General features: G+C 43.7%; 1 long non-coding RNA gene across 1 annotated transcript in view; it reads left to right on the top strand.

Annotated features, from left to right (window-relative positions):
• The window catches only part of LOC307210129, a 58,658-nt gene extending 40,322 nt beyond the window's left edge, over positions 1 to 18,336 (top strand). Inside the window, exon 5 of the long non-coding RNA XR_013835850.1 lies at positions 18,172 to 18,336. This is a non-coding gene — a long non-coding RNA (uncharacterized lncRNA). The remainder of the gene's footprint in view (positions 1 to 18,171) is intronic.
• The last annotated feature ends 872 nt before the right edge of the window (positions 18,337 to 19,208 follow it).

The following is a 19,208-nucleotide window of genomic DNA, read 5'->3' as shown; positions in this document are numbered from 1 at the left end:
GTAACAATCACTATGGACAATATGGAGAGATACAGAATATGGCTCATGAAATAATATGCAGTTGAAAACATTAAGACCCTTGGAGGGGGTGGTGGGAAGTCTGGAGATTCAGAGAAATCTCTAGATATGGATATGTACTTGGTATTATTAAAACTTTATGTTTGCAAAATCAAATAAATATTTTTATTATTATTTTTGAAAAGATTACTGGGTAAATAATATCATTGTATCATCAACCTTACAGTGGAAAGCTATGATTATTATTGTTTTTTAAAATATATATTTTTAGTTGTGGAAAATAGATATTACATGTACAGCTTGCTATGCAATAAAGGAACATGATATGAAAATGAGATACAGATGGTAAAAAGAGATGGTTAAGTTGTTTCTGTATGCTACTAGCACAGCCAGAATCCTATAGGCACACAAGTGGAAAAAAGAAGTCTCAGCCAAAGAAGTATGGATTTTAAAATTAATGGACTATGCAGAGATGGTGAAGTTGACAACAAAAAGAAGAGATAAAAAAGGGAAACTTTGTCGAAGAGTGGAGGTTCTCTTCAGACTATTTGACAAAAAAATTATAGTCAATAACAGGGAAGAGAAGGAGAATAAATAAATGATTGTAATATGTTATAATACAATAGAAAATAAATGGCAGTTATGATAAAAGATAAAGGAATACAACAGGAATATCACGGATGTAAGGATGGGATGTCAAAAGGTAAGAAATTATTATACTGAAAGTGAATTGAATAATGTCAAGTTTTGTGTTACACACACCCGATCTGTAATTTGAAGCACCATATTAAGCAACTTTGCCATTTTATGTCAGGAACAGCCTCGCGTTATTATGCCAGTGGCACAATCTTCCATACAAGTGTTTAATGAAAAATATGTGCTCGTTTTTGTGTGTTTTCAATGGCCATAGTAACACGACAGGCAACAGGATGAAGATCTTCAGTCATTTGTTATTGGAGACTTCTGCTAATTATAATTCTGTCAGCCTAAGGCAAGCCTTAAGGCAGTACCAAATTGGTTTGGTTTCTGGAGGCGACCACAGCATGAACCACAAAAATCATACATCCACTGTTTCGTTCAGAATATATTTTTCTTGCTTTCCTCTTCTAAAAACTAGGTGTGTCTTAGTTCTATATGTTCATTTTTAGAACCTAAAAAGAGCTCTGCTGGATTAAACCAAGGGACTTTTTGGTCCAGCTTCAACTATCTGGGAATAAGACCAAAGGTCTGCAGCTTTAGTTGATACTGAAAAATCACAGTACAGTGGAACCTCGGGTTAAGGCAGGGATCTGTTCTGGAGGCCCCGCCTCAACCTGCAAACGACACAGGACAAAGTGCCGCGTTTGTGCAGGCGCGCAGAGCGGTTTTGCGCTTCTGCGCATGTGCAAAGCGCGATTTAGCACTTCTGCACATGCGTGAGCGGCAAACCCGGAAGTAACCCACTCCGGTACTTCTGGGTTTGCCGCGGACGTTTGCTGTGATGAATGCTAGAGGAGGCGGATGTTCGCAGGTGTTTTACTGTATGTATGAAGATGATTTGAGGTTCACTTTTCACCCGTGAAAAGTATGCAATCCAAGGTCTTGATCTTGTGGCCTCTTATCCAGTTTTGTTCAATATCTCTATTAGACATTTCTTTTTTTATTTGGGGGAGAAGACCTTTGGCAAGCTATCTAGCACTCAGCTCCAGAGGCAAATGTGTCAGAAAGTTAACGATGTTCAATCTACGCTTATTGCAGATTGACCTTAACCGCTGCCAAGACTCTGTCATGTGATGGCAATATAGCCATTGTTGCTAAGCTCCCTATTATTAATCTTTCTAATGGAAAATGAAGAGGGCAGAATTTACTGTAGATACTTTGAGCAAATAAAGCCAAAAGGGAGTGATCGTGAGAAGACTTGGCAATCTCTGCCCTGTTTACAATTCAGGGGAAAGGGCCTACTTTGGGTACTTACCGTATTTTTTGCTCTATAAGACTCACTTTTTCCCTCCTAAAAAGTAAGGGGAAATGTGTGTGCGTCTTATGGAGCGAATGCAGGCCGCACAGCTATCCCAGAAGCCACAACAGCAAGAGGGATCGTTGCTTTCGCTGCATAGCAATCCCTCTTGTTCTGGCTTCTGGGATTCAGAATATTTTTTTTCTTGTTTTCCTCCTCCAAAAACTAGGTGCGTCTTGTGGTCTGGTGTGTCTTATAGAGTGAAAAATATGGTACTTACTTTTTCTTTCTTTTTCAAAATAATTTTTATTTGGTTTTACAAATTTAAAATTATAATCATACCACAACAAATCCACAATTCAAAGATTCCTCCTTCCCCTCCATGGGTTCTGTTGTTACCCTTTTTCTACTGCATCTTATTTCAATAGTCCAAGGTTTTTTGGTAACTCCATTATATCCATAGTTCTTATTACAAGTGTTATTGCAGCCCTGCTAGTGTTTTCAACTGCTTACAGTGGTCTTCTACATAAATTATAATTCCCCCCCCCCCCCATTCCTTATTAAATTTTTGGTCATCCTAGTTTCTGAGCTTTCCGGTCATTTTTGCCATTTCAGCATAGTCCATCAACTTAATTTGCCATACTTCTCTAGTAGGGACTTTAAATTCTTTCCATCTCCACTTTGGGTACTTACTTTCAGTCGACTACTGAGCACAGTCTGCAGAAGTTATTTGTCCCTTAATTTCAGAGACTTTCTGGCATCTTCTTTACTTTAGCACTTACTATCATACACTATTTCACAGTCATTTAAGTTTGGCGGGGGGGAGGTGAACTCCCTCTTTGTGTCACAATGAACACAAGCAATTCCATCGGGTGGAGGAAGACCAGAGTCACAATTCTGTAGTTCTGAAGAAATGGGCACTGCACTCCTTAAATGGTTTGCATGTGTGAATGGACCACCAAGAGCTCATTCAGATTAGGGATGAGTGAAGCTATCCATTTCAGTTTCTCTCCATTTCTCATTTTCCCCCAATCTTCTCTTCGCCCTATTTCCTCCTCCAATTGTCAATTTTTCTTTTAAAAGTTTGCATGGAAATGCAGACTCATTTTCCTGCACAGCTCTCCAAACGGTACACATTTCTGCACGCAATTTTGCATTTATTAAAATTTATTTTTTGCAAGCTGTTTCCCCCCAACATAATGCATTTTGGCACCATTAGATATATTCTTATATGCATTTTCCCCTAAATTACACCTTGTGCACATTTTGCGGCTGGAGATCTGCATCAAAAATTCTGAAGAAGGACAATTTAAAAAAAAAGCAGCTGTTTTTGGGTGCATGCACTGGTTTGGGAAGTCTGGATTGGGCAGGTTTTCATTAAAACACAAACCATACTGAGGACAGTGTGTGCCAGTGTGATCTGTTTGAAGTGAAACAGAGAGAGGAAGATCCCTAAACAATAATAGGGAGAAACATGGTCAGGAACTTTCTATAAGGCATGTAAGTGAATAGGCATGAGATTATAAATATATTCATCTCAGTCAAATGTTTATGAAAGTAAAATTCTTTTTAATGTAAATAGTCTGGACATTGCATATCATACACACCCACACCCCACACCCCAATCATCAGCTGCCCATTCGTTCTGGATTTGGTTATTTACAGTTCCCTTAATTTGTTATTTGAATCTATCTATCATCTATCATCTATCTATCTATCTATATCTATCATCTATCTATGGGATGCGGGTGGTGCTGTGGGTTAAACCACAGAGCCTAGGACTTGCCGATCAGAAGGTCGGTGGTTCGAATCCCCGCAATGGGGTGAGCTTTCGTTGCTCGGTCCCTGCTCCTGCCAACCTAGCAGTTTGAAAGCATATCAAAGTGCAAGTAGATAATTAGGTACCACTCCAGCGGGAAGGTGAACGACGTTTCCGTGCGCTGCTCTGGTTTGCCAGAAGCGGCTTAGTCATGCTGGCCACATGACCCGGAAGCTGTAAGCTGGCTCCCTTGGCCAATGAAGTGGGATGAGCGCCGCAACCCCAGAGTCGGTCACGACTGGACCTAATGGTCAGGAGTCCCTTTGCCTTTACCTTTTATCTATCTATCTATCTATCTATCTATCTATCTATCTATCACAGTGCATGAAACCACTTTCCTAGACAGCCACACAGGTTCTGCTAAGGTGAGGTTTTGCCTTGGACTTTCTAACCTTGATCTTTAGGCATCTAACTTAATAGAGGTTTTAGTCTTACAACAATTTTTCTCATGCCGCCAGTTGAAAGTGAAAGGCGATTCCACAAAGGGGAACCTGGTTCTTTTTAAGAATTAAGCTTGATATCCATGACTTACTCAGCAAAATGATTCCATTGTAAATGTGGAACAAGAAACCCTAAAGCAACTATGCAATTTGAATTTCTCTGTCCCCTCAGGATATTCTTGCCACAGTGAGATTTACTCGGGAATCAGGAGAAAATGTGGGAGCTCTACAGGCAGGATTGATGCCTGAGCTTTACATGGAAAGAACTCAGTCTCTGTCTAAATTGTTGAAAAGACTCATATCTCCTGAGAAGCGTGCCGGTTTGGAAGAAAGGGGCCATGAACACCTATTTTTATTCCTCCTTGCATAGGTTAGATAAATAGAGAGATGATAGATTAGATAGATGATGATAGATAGATAGATAGATAGATAGATAGATAGATAGATAGATAGATGATATAGTTGATAGATAAAAAAGGTAAAGGTGAAGGACCCCTGGACCCCTGGTTTAGACCACAGTGCCACCCACATCCCGATAGATGATAGACAGATAGATAGATAGATAGATAGATGATAGATAGATAGATAGATAGATAGATGATAGATGATAGATAGATAGATAGATAGATAGATAGATAGATAGATAGATAGATATAGATGAACTTTGAAAGGATTTCTTTTAAAGAAAAAAATGCTAGACCAAGGTACTGAAGCAGCCTTTTAATTATAAACTCTTATGAACTCATGGAATCATTTTACAATGAGATGGACCACTGGCACATCCACTATACAGTGGTTCTTAACCTGAAACTGCTCCTAACCTGAGATACCACTCTAGCTAATGGGGCCTCCCGCTGCCGCCACCGCACGATTTCTGTTCTCATCCTGAATCAAAGTTCTTAACCCGAGGTACTATTTCTGGTTTAGCAGAGTCTGTAACCTGAAGTGTCTGTAACCTGAGGTAACACTGTATTCATATGCTCTAACTCACAGACTCTTTCAGAGGTCTCCAGTGGGTATCCTGTTACCTGAGATCCTCAAAGAGAGGTGCCAGATAGAGAAGCCTTTTGAATGCAAAAAGTATCCACTCCCATTGATGGACCTTAGAATCAAAGAGTTGGAAGGGACCCTGAGCATCATCTAGTGCAGGCTTCCTCAACCTCGGCCCTCCAGGTGTTTTGAGACTACAAATCCCATCATCCCTGACCACTAGTCCGGCCAGCTAGGGATCATGGGAGTTGTAGGCCAAAAATATCTGGAAGGCCGAGGTTGAGGAAGCCTGATCTAGTGCAACGTATGCACTAGACATAAAAAACAGCAAAATAGTATTATAGAAGAGGAATTCAGTAATAATAGGGTTGGTACAAGGAGGTGCTGGGAGTGGTCCAAATGTGCAAACTGAATAGTACATTTTATGTATGGCAGAGGAAAGGACATTCCACAATGCAAGGGGAAATTCCTATTTTTGAGTCGTTGCACTCCTTAGGATGCAGTGCCACAAGTCAAATTTCCCCAGATGATTGTTGTTTCTATACAATTGATGCTCAATAGATTTAGCTGACCGAGACACTCTCGTGTTATAGCAGCATGTGCAATGGCTGATCTGGAATTTACTACTCACCCAGTTATTGGTCTCTCTGGCAGCGATATTTGAAATATGTTTCCCACTCCACTTTGATAGGCAACGTATATTTTGTTTTTGTGTGTGTGTTTGCCTTCAAAAAATGCTCAGGTAGCTTGTCTATGAGGAGTAAGTTAACATGTTGAAAGAAAGCCACTTCAGTCAGTGCGACAGGGGAGGTTAAGGCACCCAGCAAGTTTTGAAAAACTCATCGAAACGGAATATTCTAGATGCTTGAATGGAGTGTTGAGAATGTTCTCCTGTTGTATTTGAGGACGTTGAAGTGTTGACTACTCATTTCCGGCGGCTGCAGTACATTTTGTTAACGTGTCAAATTGACAAGGCACACTGTGCCAACACAAGATGTTTCGTTGTCCAATACATTCATTGGCTTTGCATTAACCGAGTGGAAGCTTGATTTAATTCAAGTTGGGAAAGAATTACATAGCATGAAATTTCCAGGACAGAATCAATTAGATAACATGAAATCTGGAAGAGCGTTGAGTGTCAGTAGCAGAAGAGGGTCATGCACAACTAATCAGTTGCTGGATATACATTGGGAAGATCTGGTACTATGCTGACCCTGAATTATCTCACAAAGATAAGAGTTTTTAGCTATTTATTTTCATATTTTCTACTGCTTATTTGCAGGAGACTCGTAAAGATGTTGTTCTGCTCATAAAGATATTGCTCTCCTTTGGGGAAAATAAAAGTGCGGAATACAGGAAAGTGTAAGGCTGAATGAAGAAATTCTTTGTTATATGCACTCCCTCTCCTCGAAGCAAAAATAGCCCTCCAGAGGTCCAACACCACCAACTCCAAACTCAGAGAGAATAAAAATAACGGTTAAGTAGTAGTGATAAAAATACCTAAAGAGAACAAGGTTAGCTATCTGGCACAGGCCACAGCTTTGTGGCACTACAGTGCACATGGGAGCATGTTGTATATGGATTCTCTGGCAGATTTTATCGAAACAGCGCTGGACACAGTGGCATAGCGTGTGTTGCCAGTTCCCGGGGCTGCATGGAGTGGGGTTAGAGGGAGGGAAATGGGTGGAGTATGCATATGCATTCATCTGCAGCTGCAGAGATAAGAAAAGAAGAGTCATTATGTGGTCTGGAGAGGTCACTTCCTGGTTTGTATGGAGAAGCCGTTTTCAATGGAGCCCAGCAACAGAAGCACAAAGTTTTGTTGAGATGGCACCAGCTGTTGAAATGTTGCGCCCCTAACAATTTTGTGCCTGGGGCAACTGCCCCTGTGCCCCTCTTGTTATTCCACCAACTGGACACCAAATAAATGTGACTCATGTGCAAGCATGGAAGTAATTTGAATTCTGACTCCCAATCAGATCTGAGCTCAGACTGATTCTGGAAACTGTACAGCTTCCAGGAAAACATCGATTAGAGGTGAGGGAGGGATCTGCTTTCAGTATTTTCATTATTTCACAGTTTTAGATTTGAAATGTCAGTGTTTCAGATTTTCAAAGTCCTAAAGTGGTGCATATCAAGAGTGAATGAAGTCAGAGCGGAGTTCAGAATGCTAACAATCCATGTGAGCTGTGACAAATTGTTGCTGCAACTCCACTTGTACCTCTGAGTGATGTTCCTCCTAATGCAGAGAATGCCATGGATGAGCCATGTTTTGACATGCAAGCCACAGTAATATTTCACAGCACACTAACAAAAAAAGCCACATCTACTAAACTCAGGTGCAGACCTGCTCTGGGGGTGGTGTCAAGAAAAAACTGTATTGGTGCACAGATTTCTCTCATGCCTTTGAAGCCAGCAAAATACAAAACGTACAGAGCTTATTAAGAAAATGGCAGTTTTGGAAAGACTGCTAAGCTGCTATAAAGTGCAAGTGAGTTCCTCTTGATCCTCTTTATTTAACTTGCGCAAGACAAAGCACCAGGACAGAAACCTGCCCAGAAGCCATGTCACCTGATCTATAAGCCCTGCTGACCAATTCCACATTTGCAGGGACTGTATTGACATTGTTGCTCAATGTCAAGGAATTCTTCAAAGGCACAGAGAGAAGCACTCTCTTCAGCCAATATACAGAGGGAGCGGGGGGAAATCCTAGATCTTCCATGATGAGAGACATATCTGAAATGGATTCTGGGCTCAACGTCAGAGAGTTACATTAGTCAATAATGTGTTCCCTTCTGTTATGGCATGTGAAAAAATCCTACCTAATATAAGTCAAGCTGAAGGGAAACATTTTTGCTTCCATAGAGCAGATTCCCATGCTGGCTGGGGCTAATCATGGATGCTGTGGTCCAAAACAATTGGAGGGCACCAAGTTGGCAAATGTTGCTGTAAAGCTGTAACACTTGCTTCTGTCTTTTGTACTTTAGGCTGGCCGGGTGTGTAGCAGTGCCTGGTCCTTGTAGGAAATAATCTGTGATGAAAGCATAACTCTGGAAAGCACAATTGCATTCTGCAGAATGAATGGGGAAAGGGGAGGTGGGAGTCTGCTCTTGATATAGCCATTTGGCTGCAATTTTCTGGCTCCCATTCATATGCTGCAGTTAATGGCGTAGTTGATGGATTTGCAGAAAGAATGATGGGCTGCCTGAAGACAAAGGGCTTCAGAGGTCTTCCATACAATCTATTTTGCCCTTAAGGGATCATGCCATCTTCCATCAAGTGGGGAGAGGGAGACTCAGGTTGTCATTGGATTCAGCAAGAGTGTGTGTGTGTGTGTGTGTAGCAGCAGCTAAAGTTTTGTACTTTCTGGACCTTTAATCTCACCCCGTCCCACCACTTCCCACCGGTTTACCTCACCCCGTCACAGGGATTTGAATCGCCAACCTTCTGATCGTCAAGCCCTAGGTTCAGTGGTTTAGAGGACAGCACCACCCATGTCCCATTGACACCATATGTATATATATATATATAGGCATATATTGACTCCAATATAGTCATCAAAATAAGTGAAAGTAATTTACCAGCTCACAATTATTATAATTATTATTGCTGGACTATCCAGTCAAACATAATTATGAAACACTGAGTTGTGAACGGTAGAGGAAGCTGCCCATCTCTCTAGGATTTCAGACAAGGGCTATTCCTAGCTGTACCTGGAGACCTGGGGTGAGGTAAACCGCCACTTGCCGTGCACCCCCCCCCCGATGTGCGCCACGCCCCTCGCGGGTGGTGCCATGCCCCCATGGCGATTCGAACCCCTGCGATGGGGTGAGGTAATCCGGTGGGAAGGTAAACGGCGCTTCCGTGCACTGCTCTGGTTTCGCCAGAAGCGGCTTAGTCATGCTGGCCACATGACACAGAAAAACTGTCTGCGGACAAACGTCGGCTCCCTCGGCCAGTAAAGCAAGATGAGCGCTGCAACCCCAGAGTCATTTGCGACTCGACTTAATGGCCAGGGGTCTTTTACCTTTACCTTTTTATTGGAGTCAATACTGAACATTATACGTTTGCATTGTTTTAAACTATAACCCTTTGTGTGAAATTGATGAGGATTATTTTTAACTATTGGAGGTGATTAATGCAAACACATTTTTCATGTGCTAATTTGCATCAAAAACATATGTGTAAAAGAGAGTGGGGATATATCAAGCATGTTCCTTTAAGTGGTAAAATATACTGGGGGGGGGGGAGGGGGGTATTGTATGTTAACAGAATAATTTGATCACGTTCACAGTTAAGACCTGACATTTTATTCTGAGCCCTGAATACCAAAATCATTTTGTTATCTTGGCAAGCAATTTCAATGCCGTTCTCTTGTTGATCACGATTGGCTCAGATCGCAGCTATAGAGAGACCATAACATAATAACCATTCAGAATTAAGACAGCTGTTTGAACATCTATAGGCACACAAAGTGAAACGCCCTACAAATAAGCAAAAATGAATGAAAAAGGTCATTTTGCATTTTTTAAAAAAAGAAATTTAAGCATAATCCCTCTCTCGTGAATCATTTACTAATTTCATGGTGGCATTTCAAATCTGTTTTTGAAAAGGAAAACAAAGAAAATTTGGCAATAAAAATGTTTTAATCTGATAACTGAGTATGTGGCATTCTTTTTAATTTCCACACACACTGTAATTACTGTGCATATGAATAGTGTACAAGATGCAGCTGAATTAATCATTTCTAGAGCATAGTAAATGAAAACATTGACTAGAGTACAAACCATAAATAGTCTAAACACTAATGATACTTGCCTCCAATTTTGTCAGTGGCTCAGAGGTGAATGGATGGAAAGCATTGAGCGGGAGGTTTTGTGAAGAGATACAAACCTCTGCCTGCGGCACTATTCATGTGTTACTCACACATAGCACATGTCCATGTTGGCAGCAGAGCCAGCATTGGGTCTTTTGTGACAACCATGTGTTGGCCATGGCTGTCTGCAGGGATATCCAGACATGTCATTGTTGACATGCAGAGGGCCGGGAGGCCAGCTGGCAAGCCCCATTCCCTTCCATCGGCCTGTGCTCCGACGTAAATCAGTGACCCGGACTTCAAAAGCCAGGGCATGCTATTAGCAGAGTGTACTGCCCACACAGAATAGGTGTGAGGCTTGTGAAGTCATTCTACAGCTACATATTATTAAACATAAATCAGGACAAAGAAACATGTCATCTCTCTCTCTCATGTCATCTCAGAGAGAACAGCAAAAGCAAAAAGCTATACACAAAATGGAAGTTCCCAGCATACTGTGCTGGAATGTAAGCAGACATGTGATACGCAACCATCTCATGCCTGTTCCTTAAGGTGGAAGAGAAATGTTAGCAGTCATCACTTATTTATGTGAATAGGATGCACACAACCAGGGCGCACACACAGTTGTTGTCATGAGTCCCATGGAAGCGGTGGTCACCATTTGAGGAGGAATGGGTCAGCTTGGGGAATTAGATCAGGGGGATCTAGGGGAGGAGCCCTGGTAGGTTAGAGGTTCTGGATTTCCATTGGAATAGCAAATGGAGACCCCCACTTGGGTGCCAGCTCAAACATGCTGTTGGAAGGACCCCCTCTGATGGTCCCTTGGGAATGGCCACTCTAACAGCCCCAACCAAAACAGCATATTCAGCATCCCCCCCATCACCAACTCCACTCTGCTCACCCACCCAGGTCTCAGCGATGAAGACCAGGTAGGTCTTTTCATCCATAAGCAGATCATGGATGAGGGAGGTTCTACTCAGAGCCAGTCTGGCATTCAGCAACAGCAGCCACAGACTTAAGGGTGGCTGATAGGACAACCACAATTTCCCAACCCCACACCATACCTCCCCTTGCCTTGAACCACGGCGACTGGGGTTGCCCTTGCTCTTCCCAGGCACATCCTGCAGCCCTTTACTTAAAAACAACAAATTTAAAAACACACAAGTAAAAAGCAGTTAAAATCAATTTAAAACATTTTTAACATTTAGGGCAGTAAAAATAGCAACAAAACCCACCTCCAAACAACCCCCCCTAAACAATACCTCAACCCAAGTGTCTGTTCAGTCAACTTAGCTACTGCACACCAATGTCAGGTGGAAAAAGGCCTGCAAGTCAGGGAGCAGGTTTTCCAGGACTCGCAGCCAAGATGGTCTATCTTAATGGCATCATCTCCTGTTGTGAAACTCTCCAATGTCTGCTTTTATGTGAGCAGCGATTCAGGGGGTCTCCACTCCCCTGACTCAGCTTACCTGACCAACAGAGGGTAAATTTGTCAGAGAGAAGAGTGACAGTTTAGCTTTACCCAATTGTGATTATTTGGCATGTTCAGCTTTGGAAAATGTGCTCACATAGACAAAGAATAATTGGAAGTTTGCATGAAATTAGAAAACCAACTAATCATGAATAGATGAAGGAAAGTTCTGGCATATCCCTTTCCAATGTTAAGCCCTTGGCAAAAAAATGCCTGCGCTTGACAGCCATTGAGTGGGAAATATATATTATTTGCTTAAAGATTTATCATTTGATTTTTAGAGCCTGGTGTAGGATTAATGCTTACTCAGAACTTATTCCAAGTGCTTTGGGTCTAGAAATTGAGCTGTAAATCTCAAAGGAAATTTCGAGTACTTTCTCAAGCTGAATGGATCATAAATACTGGGGAGGGGAGAAGCAACCTATTTTCCAGTAATTTCACTTAAAGCTACAATGGACAAAATTGCTAGGAAACTCAACTTCATGGAGTACTCCTGGCTGCCTTCCACTCACAATTTAAGCAGATAGTACATGTATGCAAAATGGTTCAGACAGAGCAGTATCATGAGTTTTCACTGATACGTTCAGGATTTCAATGCCTCATGTCATTCCTCCATAGTCATACTACCTGCCTATGCATAAGAGCAGCAGGGATGGTTTGGAATTGCCCTCATTGTGTTTGGTACAGGAGCATCTTTTTGTCTCCAAGACCAAGCTGTGAAAAACCAACTTTCCAGCATGGCAACATAAATTACAGACTGTGGTAGTTACGTCTTGGCCACTTCTTAGGACATCCTCAACATACCTGCTTCCACGACCCCAAGGCAGCATTGCAACCTTTTAAAATATGTTTCTTTGTTTATAAGCTGAAGAAAGGAAGTATCAGCCCACCTGAAGCTTGAATGCAAAGGTAAGAAAGAGTAACCGTTGAATCACAATTTGACTTGCTGATTTGGAGAACAAGTTGTGAAGCTGGGAACACACTGTAGCTGAAGGGCTATGGTATGAGTATATACGGTAGTTTGAATCCCCGTGACAGGGTGAGCTCCCATTGCTCTGTCCCAGCTCCTGCCAACCTAGCAGTTCAAAAGCATGCCATTGCAAGTAGATAAATAGGTACTGCTGTGGCAGGAAGGTAAATGGTGTTTCCATGTGCTCTGGCTTCTGTCACGGTGTTCCATTGCACCACAAGCGGTTTAGTCATGCTGGTCACATGATCAACTCTCACCCGGAAACCTACGTCCCCACAGTGGAAGGACATGTGGATCCAGAATTGGCCTCCACAGTCACTTACGGACTCACTGTTAAAACCGTGTTCATGGAAGACAGTCTTACACGGCTACAAGAAGAAAAAGGAGAATCATAGAATAATAGAATCATAGAATCATAGAGTTGGAAGAGACCACAAGGGCCATCGAGTCCAACCCCCTGCCAAGCAGGAAACACCACCAGAGCACTCCTGACATATGGTTGTCAAGCCCCTGCTTAAAGACCTCCAAAGAAGGAGACTCCACCACTCTCCTTGGCAGCAAATTCCACTGTTGAACAGCTCTTACTGTCAGGAAGTTCCTCCTAATGTTTAGGTGGAATCTTTTTTCTTGTAGTTTGGAACCATTGCTCCGTGTCCGCTTCTCTGGAGCAGCAGAAAACAACCTTTCTCCCTCCTCTATGTGACATCCTTTTATATATTTGAACATGGCTATCATATCACCCCTTAACCTCCTCTTCTCCAGGCTAAACATGCCCAGCTCCCTTAGCCGTTCCTCATAAAGATTCAGGAAAGAATATCAGTCAACAGGAGAGCTCCCTGCACAGTTCGGAACCATGGAAAAACAGGATTCCACAATGAAAGACTCTCCCCCTATCTCAGACAGTCTCTCTGGAACATGTGATAGGTGGGTGAAGCTAGCACATTCATGCACACACTCCTCCTTCCATATAAATGCCTGAATGGGACTCATGATTTCTCAAGATGTAGATCAGGGGTCGGCAAGGTTTACCGGCCATGGGCTGGATTACTCCCACGGAGATTGTCCGTGGGCCGGACTGGCACAGCGTGATGCCAGAAATCGCGTCTGCGCATGTCCACAGTGCCAGAAATCGCTTCTGTGCATGCCCAGACACTGAAAATCGCACCTGTACAGAATCGATTTCCGGCATATGGACATGCACAGACGCGATTTCTGGTATCTGCACGTGCGCAGATGCCATTTCCGGCGCCACTCAACGAGTCCCCGTGCTGCACTGGTTTAGCGCAGTGTGCGGGAGACTTGCCAAGCGGGCAGCTTGGTTTGGGGGTGGCTCGTGGGTCTGTAAAATGGTATTCGTAGGCCGCATCCGGTTGCCAGCCCCTAATGTAGATGAAGGAATTGCAACAATGGACAGCAAAATAATGCAGATGCTCCACAGGTGATTATGGGTGCAGGTTCTGTTAGTGGTTGCCTGAGGGCACCATTTCCAGGTACCGTATTTTTCGCTCTATAAGACGCACCAGACCACAAGACGCACCTAGTTTTTGGAGGAGGAAAACAAGAAAAAAAAAAATTCTGAATCTCAGAAGCCAGAAAAGCAAGAGGGATCACTGCACAGTGAAAGCAGCAATCCCTCTTGCTGTTCTGGCTTCTGGGATAGCTGCGCAGCCTGCATTCGCTTCATAAGACGCACACACATCTCCCCTTACTTTTTAGGAGGAAAAAAGTGAGTCTTATAGAGCAAAAAATACGGTAATCCTCAGAAGGAAGAAAAAAGCTTGGGTATCAGCCCTTTCATGTTGTGGTAAGGGCTGCCCCGTTGTTCAAACAAAGCTCCTTTTATTTCACACCCAAAACTCCATCTTGCATTAAATAACGTTTACAGCAGCGAAACGTTACCATTCCCATAATAGCTTTTAAGAGCGAACTTGCGTGGCTCTCTTTCAATATTTCAGTCACTCGGTGAGAACAAAAATAGAATTAGAGTTTGTGATAACACAATTAGTGTCAGGAAGCAGCACGGTAAGTGTAGCAGAGCTGAATCCGTCTCACTTTGAGTCGGGTGTCACCCTCAGAATATAGCATCACCCTTAAAACAGCAGGTGCTCAAAGAAATGGGTGCTCAAAAACTTGGGGAGCACAAAGGTGTCACTCCCCCCTTTCATGTCAACTGCAAATTTATTGCAGAAATAGTGCTGCTCTCTCACACATCTTTTTTTTTGGGGGGGGGGGGGGACATGACACCATCAGCATCGAAATGTCAGCCTGTACTTTAAATTTACTCTGTGCCACAGTTGTGCTCCCTAAGATCCCAAGGATCCTTAGAGCCCCAGATAAGCTACTGTTTGGGCTTAGATACCCTTCTAATATCAGAACCCACAAAGTGGTTCATTTCCCATAGTGTTCCCTTCCTATGGCACTAATAGATATTTTGCAGTGCAGGGTTCCCTTCCCCCTCCACTGTACTTCTCCCCTTTTCTCACCTGGCTCACCATTGGGCAGGTGGCACTGTGGTCTAAACCACTGAGCCTCTTGGGCTTGCTGATTAGAAGGTCGGTGGTTCGAATCCCCGGAAGGGGTGAGCTCCCATTGCTCTGTCAACCTAGCAGTTCGAAAGCATACCAGTGAAAGTAGATAAATAGCTACTGCTGCGGAGGGAAGGTAAACGGCGTTTCTGTGCACTCTGGCTTACGTCACAGTGTTCCGTTGCACCAGAAGCAGGTTAGTCATGTTAGCCACATGACCCGGAAAGTTGTCTGTGGACAAATGGTGGCTCCCTCAGCCTGAAAGCGAGATGAGCACCACAACCCCATAGTCTCTTTTGACTGGACTTAACTGTCCAGGGGTCCTTAACCTTTTTCTTACCTTTACTTACCTAGTCCCAATCCTTACCCTTCCCTCAACATTGACCTCTCCTTCCAACCCAACTCCTTTCTTTCCTAGTTTCCCTGGTTTATTTACCTTGCCCGGCAGCCTGCTCATGATCTGTAAAACCTTCAAATCCCATCTGTCTTCTCCCTCTCTATATATATCTCTGGGACCCCTTTCCATTGCTTTTTGCATCTTGCCTAAGGATGGGTGAATTTGTTAATTTTGGTTTCCCCTTGTCCCCCCCCCCCCCCATTAAGTTCCTACATATGCATTTTAAAAAGTCTTCATGAAAATTCACCAGTTTAGTGAATGTATCTCCTAATACCCACATATTTTTATGTAATCTTCATCCACATTATCCCAAAGCACTTCCTTCCAACACAATGCCTGCTTGTGTCCAACTCCAGGGATGGCAGTAAGCCATAACATCCTATCCAGTTGTTTCACCTTCACAGGCCAGGCCTTGCTCCTTGGAGAAGGGTCACTGCAAGTGGGTCTGCATTTCCTCTTGCACACTTCCTGAGATATATTTTTTTAAGTGACGGAGGAAAGCAGGGAGGAATGATTATGAAGAGGGACAAAAACACGCAGCCCAAATACATTCATTCAAGCTTTGCCCACTGGTGTAGATGACAAGTGGTGGGATAGAGATGAATACCCATAGCTGAAAAGAACAGGAATGTATGGAACTGAAGGTGCCAAACCCAGAATAACTGGATCTTAATTCCTCGTCTGCCATATGAGTCCCACGCTCCCTGAAAGCACCCTTTACTCTGCTTGCAAACTGCTGCTCTGCTTCAAACATCCTTATTTTTCAATGGGATTTATAACATTTATTGAATTTTAGGTGCGGGATCTTTTAATGTTACCCTGCACTGCTGACGATTACTTGGCAAGATATAGTATTGACTTCTCCACCTATCATCATCTTGTTGAGACGTTAGATCAATGGAAAAGGCATTGTAGCCTAGACAGAGTCAGGATGAAATGCATAGATTGTCTGTGGGATTCCTCCCCCCCCCCCCATTTTTTAAATTTTAAGCATTGAATTCTTCATCTAAGGATTTGCTTCTTAGAGGTGAAAAACACTCTAGGGACTCTTGGTACACTGTTTAGTGGCAAATATTCAGCCTCTCGCTACTTACCAAAGGAATTCCTTTTTCTATCCCCTTGCCTAGCAAATACCTTTGGGGCTCTTTCAGAGATGCCTTTTTTAAAAAAGAAAAAAAAATGATGTTGGTGTGAATCCATATCTCATGAGGTTTAGCTGAGAGCCATGGCTCATGAGCAACAGTTAGAGTGCTGGACTAGGAGTGAGGAGACTCAGGTTCAAACCCCCACTAAACTGTAAAACTCACTAACCTGAAGCCAGTGTGGTGTAATAGCTAAGAGCGGTAGACTAATCTGGTGAACCGGGCAGTGGCGTAGCGTGGGTTGTCAGCACCCGGGGCAAGGCAAGTAATTTGCGCCCCCTAACCCGTGGATTTGCGCCCCCTAACCCTAACCCCCAGATGTTGCGCCCGGTGCGGCAGGCCCCCCCTGCACCCCCACGCTACGCCACTGGAACCGGGTTCGCGTCTCCACTCCTCCACATGCAGCTGCTGGGTGACCTTGGGCTAGTCACACTTCTCTGAAGTCTCTCAGCCTCACTCACCTCACAGAGCGTTTGTTGTGGGAGAGGAAGGGAAAGGAGAATGTTAGCCGCTTTGAGACTCCTTCGGGTAGTGATAAAGCGGGATATCAAATCCAAACTCCCCCTCCTCCTCCTCCTCTTCTTCTTCACTAGGTGTCAGGGACTGGGCAGAGGAGGAATGGTGGAGACCGCCTCCCCATCGTGACCCTTCCAGGGAGGAGGGAGTGGAAGACAGTATAGACTGAGAACAGAGTTTTGAGGGAGGTCACAGCTCAGAGGCGGATGAGGGGAAAAGTTGGGAAATAATGGGAGAGGAGGAGGCAGAGCCGGAGCAGCAGCTGGCTGACACGTTGTCATTAGAAAGCATCCCAGACCCTCTATCTCCCAGAACCTGGCCAGCCTTACAAGTAGGAGAGCAAAGACCTCAAAGACAAAGGGCATGTACCACTGCCGCAGGAGTTCTTATAGCAAAGAACTGGAAGGGAGTCAAAATACCCACAATAAGTTTGGCAAATCAAACTTATTGAATTTGTTGAATTGGCCCAAATGACAGCAGCTATCAGAGGTCAAATAAATCAAAATTTAATAAAGGAATGGAGTTGCGTGAATGAATATATGAAAAAAAACACTGCTCCGGTACAGAAATATTGATATGTAAAGAACAAAGTTTGTAAGGGGGAAAGGTTACAAATTCAAGTAAAATCAGAATATTTCTCAAATATGATTTATGTTGAAGCAATGCTGGTGGGGGGGACGCAGGTGGCGCTGTGGGTTAAAGACTCAGCGCCTAGGGCTTGCCGATCGAAAGGTCGGCGGTTCGAATCCCTGCGGCGGGGTGCGCTCCCGCTGCTCGGTCCCAGCGCCTGCCAACCTAGCAGTTCGAAAGCACCTCCGGGTGCAAGTAGATAAATAGGGACCGCTTACCAGCGGGAAGGTAAACGGCGTTTCCGTGTGCGGCTCTGGCTCTGGCCAGAGCAGCGATGTCACGCTGGCCACGTGACCCGGAAGTGTCTCCGGACAGCGCTGGCCCCTGGCCTCTTAAGTGAGATGGGTGCACAACCCCAGAGTCTGTCAAGACTGGCCCGTACGGGCAGGGGTACCTTTACCTTTACTTTAATGGTGGTGGGTGGGTGTGAAGTAGTGGAATGTTTTGTGTTACTAACATGTACATATATGTAAACCTTTCTTTCTTTCTGTTATTTTGTAGAGATAAAAACTTCAATAATAAGAAAAAGACAAAGGGCATGTAGCAGCACCCATCGAAGCGATGAATAAGGAAGTGGGAGAGACAGGTGGTGGAGATTCATTCGGGACAACACCATTGTCCAAGAGGCTGGGTTCTATAGCCTTTCTCTGTAAATACTGAATAGAAAAAGGACAGAATGAAATCTTCCCTTGCCTTTATACTTTCCTGGGCAACAGCCGTGAGTCTCTGACAGCATCCCAAAATGGAATCCTGTGGCACTGATCCAACCTCCATTGTACAGTACTCCCTACTGCTGCGTCTCTATTTTTCAGGAAAGATTCGAATACATGCAGCGTTTGTGCAGTTGAAGTGGATTATACAGGAAAAATGCCCTTCTCTTCTTCCATCCCGCCCCACACCCTCGTTTTCATGGGTCATCAGCTGTGATTTTCTCTCTCTCTCTCTGTTGTCAGACTGTGTCATGACATGCACATTGTCTGTGAGCATGTCCCAAGAACCAATGTGCAACTCCCTGCGTGTCATGGCTTTAGACATACAGAGTCCCACCCTGACTCTCATTCTTTTAAATGGCTCTTTTAATGGGCTCTTCTCATTCTTTGTTTCAGAGCTGGGAAGCCCAGCTCATCAATGTGTCTTTGTTTTAATTGCACTTAGTTTTCCTCTTCCTTCTTGATGCAACAGGAGGCAGAAGGAACCTTCGTAGGGCGGGCACCAGACTAAAGACTAAGGGCTAAAGGGCTTTTATTATGGCTTGGCTGATCGATCACCTGCCACTGATGGGCTGTTTCTGCTGGTCTGTCCTTCTCCTAATATGTGTGTGTGTGTGTGTGTGTGTGTGTTGGTTTCACAGCTTCTCAGCCACTTCCCTTTAGCACCTGTGCCAAGGAGGGTCTTCCAGACCCTCCAAGTGTCCCTATTTTCCAAGGACAGTCTTGAATTTATCAAAGCTGTTCGGGTTTCTAATTTGATCCTGGAATGTCCGCTTTTCCTTAGTGTGTCCCTATTTTCATCAGACAAATGTTGAAGGGTATGGAGTT

Source organism: Podarcis cretensis (assembly GCF_951804945.1).
Source record: "Podarcis cretensis genome assembly, chromosome: 2".
Lineage (NCBI taxonomy): Eukaryota > Metazoa > Chordata > Lepidosauria > Squamata > Lacertidae > Podarcis > Podarcis cretensis.
The sequence above is the reverse complement of the archived record's forward strand: the minus strand, read 5'-3'. Positions and strand labels throughout refer to the sequence as shown.